This window comes from Bidens hawaiensis, unplaced genomic scaffold, assembly GCF_021521415.1.
Source record: "Bidens hawaiensis isolate Kalapana, Puna unplaced genomic scaffold, B.hawaiensis_p1.1 tig00071850_1, whole genome shotgun sequence".
In the NCBI taxonomy this organism is placed as follows: domain Eukaryota; kingdom Viridiplantae; phylum Streptophyta; class Magnoliopsida; order Asterales; family Asteraceae; genus Bidens; species Bidens hawaiensis.
In genome coordinates, this window is record NW_027502569.1 from 14,673 (window position 1) to 19,872 (window position 5,200).

At 32.6% G+C, this 5,200-nt stretch overlaps 1 pseudogene across 1 annotated transcript; it reads left to right on the forward strand.

Moving 5' to 3' along the window:
- Nucleotides 1–1,072: 1,072 nt before the first annotated feature.
- Nucleotides 1,073–4,439, forward strand: LOC143605889 (putative ethanolamine kinase; annotated as a pseudogene). The gene is made up of 10 exons (XR_013148638.1): nt 1,073–1,176; nt 1,375–1,466; nt 1,539–1,673; nt 1,747–1,852; nt 2,029–2,151; nt 2,224–2,315; nt 2,412–2,496; nt 2,584–2,689; nt 2,777–2,936; nt 4,141–4,439. The product of XR_013148638.1 is annotated as a putative ethanolamine kinase (transcript).
- Nucleotides 4,440–5,200: the final 761 nt, after the last annotated feature.

Sequence of the window (5,200 nt, forward strand, 5' to 3'; positions counted from 1 at the left end):
TTCATATATGTCCTTACAAACATTACAAATATCATATATATCCAAGCAAAACTTAAAATATCATATATATACCCTTACAAAGTAACTAAAATATCATATATGTCCTTATTAACACAATTAAAGTATCATATATACCCCTATTAATTAATAATAATTTATTAAATGACCATTTCACTGTTATTTTTCAATAAATTTAACTTCTATATATGCTCAATTTAATGAATAGACCATACTACCCATTTATATTACATAATGTGTTTATACCTTATTTTATTATTTTAATTTTAATCGACTTTTCTCACCTTTAACGACAACCAAATCGTCTCCCATCATTTCTTCAAAATTGCAAACTATTCAAATATTTATCGCATCGAATGGTCTACATTATAAACATTTTATCGCATCTATTCAAACTAGAGTAATATGGTCATTTTTAATGAATTGGGTATATATGATATATTAATAACTTTTCAATGGCGTATATGATATTTTTAGTTTTGAATGGGTATATATAATATTTTCAATATTTGTAAGGGTATATATGAAATTGCCCATATATATATATATATATATATATATATATATATATATATATATATATATATATATTCTAGGAGCCTCACCATTCACCCAATAATAATTATAATAATAATAAGGAATATGTGAAAAATCTAGTACACTAATCATTAACGTACACGACTCCCGTTTTTCACGAATTGATCCATGAAATCACATTCCAACATCTCGGAATCGTCAAACATATCTAATTAATCATTGGTTAATCGAAAACAACAGTTTTGGATCGTTAATCGATCAATTTTTTACTTTTTCCACAAAGACCGTTTTTTGAGCGTTTTAGGTTTTGGTTGAGCGTATAAGTTTTTTATGAGTGTTTTCTGAACGTTTTAGATTTTTGTCTTTAAGCATCTCACGTACCTCTCGTACGTTAAACATTAGGATACATTATCTCTATTTAACATAATGTCTCCAAAGAGGGCGGAAAGTTCCGACTTTATTTACGTAATAATAATAAACCATCCATCCTTTCCTTTCCTTTCCTTTCCTTTTTTGAATCCCAAAACCCAATCAACGAACCGCCATGGATCAAGAGATTCCGTACTCTTGTCTCACTGTCGATCACACTCTTCCTGTTCCGGACATGAGACCTACCCTCGTGTACTCTACTCTCTTCTTTCGATTTCAGCTTAATTACTTTCATCATATACGAAACCTAGTTCCTGTTTGAATTAATCTATCTATCTATATTCACTGTATTAACATCACCACATCTAGATAAATACATACGATCTGATTCACTTAATAAAAAAAAAACATAATAATTATTATTTTGTTGAAAATCATGCTTTTTGACAGAAAGCTTTGCAAGGATCTATTCAAAAACTGGTCAAATTTGGATGAATCACGCTTCTATGCCGAGAGAGTGTCTGGTGGTATCACAAATCTCTGTAGGTATCTTTTATTTATTGCAGTCGTTAATTTTCACATATGTAGCTTATAATTGCATTTTGTTATTCTAGTGCTCAAGGTATCTGTAAGGGAACAAAACGGGAATACGGTGCATGTTACAGTTAGACTGTATGTATGGTCCAAATACAGAATATGTCATCAATCGAACTCCAAGTTAGTATCTTACCATCTCTCCTTCTTACACTGTTTTATAAGATTATCTTCACCGTGTGTGTTTCCTGTCATATGCCTGTATCCATTTTCTAATTTGCTGTATAGGCCATTCATTACCTGTCCGCTGCTGGATTTGGTGCCAAGTTGCTAGGAGTATTTGGAAACGGAATGGTTCAATCATTTATACATGCCCGGACTTTGGAACCAGTTGGTAAGAAACCAAGTACCCTACTTTCGTTTCATAACACATCTTATCCCACTTTTTTTTAGTAATAGATGGACATCTTATGCAATCCATCCATTTAGCATCCGCTTACATCTTTAACCTTCAACTTTTATTTGATAATATATATATATATATATTTGCCATTTCTGTTTGGCGTACAGACTTGAGAAAGCCAAAATTAGCAGCTGAAATTGCAAAGCAACTTAAAAGATTCCATCAGGTGGAGATTCCGGGATCCAAGGAACCTCAGCTGTGGATTGACATCTTCAAATTTTATGAAAGAGGTTCTTTTTTTTTTTTTTCTGGGATTTATCTATTCAATAAATTTCTGAAAATATTAAGTTTGTTGATTGCAGCATCCACTCTTACTTTTGATGATCTTGATAAGCAAAAGAAATATGAAACAATTTCATTTAAGGAAGTCCATACAGAACTTATTAACCTCAAGGTAGTTTCAGTTAGTAATAATATTATTCTTCCATTAATACTTTTTAAATTACGATATTTTATTTGTGGAGAAACGTGTGGTGATTTTACGAGGCAGGATTTGACAGGTCAACTTAATGCCCCCGTAGTGTTTTCTCATAACGACCTGCTTTCTGGAAATCTTATGCTGAATGATGATGAAGGTATCTTTGTAATAATATGTCCTTAATCACAAGTAATGTATTTTACAAAGCTATAATAATAATAATATATATGTATTGTTGGAGCAGATAAACTTTACATCATAGATTTTGAATACGGGTCATACAGTTACAGAGGTTTTGACATCGGTAACCACTTTAACGAATATGCTGGTTATGATTGCGACTACACCTTGTAAGCTGATCTTGTTTTATGCATATTTTTTATTTTCTTTATTATTATAACTTACTTGTTGTACTTTTTTGGTTTAAATAAATAAAGGTACCCGAATAAGGATGAACAATATCATTTCTTTAGGAATTACTTGCAACCTGAAACTCCAGATAAAGTCTCAGAAAGAGACTTGAAACTGCTGTATGTTGAAACTAGCTGTTACATGTTGGCTTCACATTTATATTGGGCTTTATGGGCTTTGATTCAGGTATCATTTAGATTCCCTGTCTTTCTAGGCCTGTAAATGAACCGAACGAACACGAATGGAGCATGTCCGTTTGACTTAAACCAAACCAACCATCTAACAAGAACAATTAAGTGAACAAGGTTTTCTTGTTTGTGCTTGTTCGTTAAGAAAATGAGCATATTTGTATTTGTTTATATTCGTTCGTTAGCGGATAAACGAACTGCTCACAGACGTAAACGAACGAACAAAACTGGACTGAGAAGAAAGAGCATAACTTAGCTAAAACCGGTTAAAAGTAAATGCGAACGACAATGTGTTGGGCTTAAAAAGTTATTAAAACTAGATTAAAATGTAATGGGCTTAAAACTTTAAATGAAATATTAACGGACAAACTTAAATGAACATTAACTAATGACCATAAATGAACGAGAGCATAAACGAATTGAAATGAACGAACATTTATGAACATAATTGAATAAACGATACATTTGTTCATGTTAGTTCGTTAAACTAAATGGACATTTTTTTTGTTTTTGTCTGTTTGTTTATTAGATAAACAAACATAAACGGACTTCCCACCGAACAATTCACAAACAGTTCACTTTCGGTTTGTTTACAGGCCTATGACTCTCCATACTCTCACTATGGTTGCTTAACAAACGAGCCGAGCCAAGCTTGGCTCAAGAACTATTTAACATGCTGCAATTTTAGCTTAGGCTGGTAAACGAACTGAACGAACACGAACGATTAAATGAACAGGGTTTTCTCTTCCGTGTTGGATTGTTAACAAATGAGCATGTTTGTGTTCGTTTGGTTATAGTATAAATGAACAGTTCACGAATGTAAATGAGTGAAGATAGTTGGACATAGATGACAGGCATAACCAAACGAATACCATTTAAAAGTAAACGTGAATATCAATATGTTATGTCCAGAAATTTTATATAATTAGAGTAATCTGTAAGAGGTGATATTTGAATTTCATAAAACTAAACTAGTTTGTGGCTGGCCTAATATTTTAAATAAATAAATGTAAACGGACTTCCCAGCAAATGGTTCATGAACGGTTCACTGAATGACTGTTCGTTTACATACATGTCTAATTTTGCTTGAGCTCAGCCAAGACAAAATTCGAGCTAGCTTGTTTTTTAAAGTTTTAGAAGTTTTGCATTTCTTTCACATATGGATATAATAACAAACATAATATTTAATGATTTTCAAACAGGCCAAAATGTCGCCGATTGATTTTGATTATCTTGGTTATTTCTTTTTGAGATACAATGAATTCAAGAAGCAGAAGGAAACATACTTATCTTGGGCCGAGTCTTACCTCTCTGGGCCCAAGCCCGAATAAACTGTGTTTTGCAACCTGTTTGAAGAACGGATTCTTGATAGATTGTAGTGAACTATTTGGATTTTGCCCGATTTGTTGTAATCTAGTTGGACGAGAGACGCTATATGTTTGTATGTCCCGTTTCAACTTTATGTTTGTTTTCATTTTCGGGCGTTTAGATATAAAAGATGAATTGACTGGCTCAGGTGATTCATAGGGCACATGAAAATACAAATCACTACAATAACAAGGGGGTAACTTTCTAACACGGTACCTAACATGATAGTCATGGAGTTTGTGGGTTGATAGTTTATCATGCTTATTTTTTTTACTTTATAATCTATAATCTGTTATGATATTAGCCCTAATTATAACAATATTTTCGAAGTAATAATTGAACTAAGAAATATGCTGAGTAAACAATATGATATTTTTGTTACTTCTGGACATCAACCTTCGTACAAATACATTCTATTTATAAGGCAAAAACTACTGTGCAAAAAGTAAACTACCGACAATCTAAACTATTGTATTTCACTTGGAGTGTTCGTGTGAATAAAGGTGTTTGACAATTGTGTCATCCATCATTCATCAATAATTCATAACACTCCCCCTTAGATGACACCATTTCAAAACGTCGGGGTCTTGAAGTACTGCCCCATTAAAAACCTTGCTAAAGGAAAACTCAATGGGAAAAAACTTTAGCTAAGGGAAAAAGAGTGCAGTATATAGCTCCCCCTCAAATTGCAGGTCGTTACATTGTTCGTACATGGCGCATGCCAATATCATGAACATGTTTCCTGAATGTTGCTGTGGGAAGTGCTTTTGTGAAAAGATCAGCTGAGTTGTTACTGGACTGGACATATCTCATTTCAACCTGATTGTCTTTAATAAGGTCTCGAGTATACTCAAAGTATCTTGGTGGTATATGCTTTGTTCTATCACTTTTGAT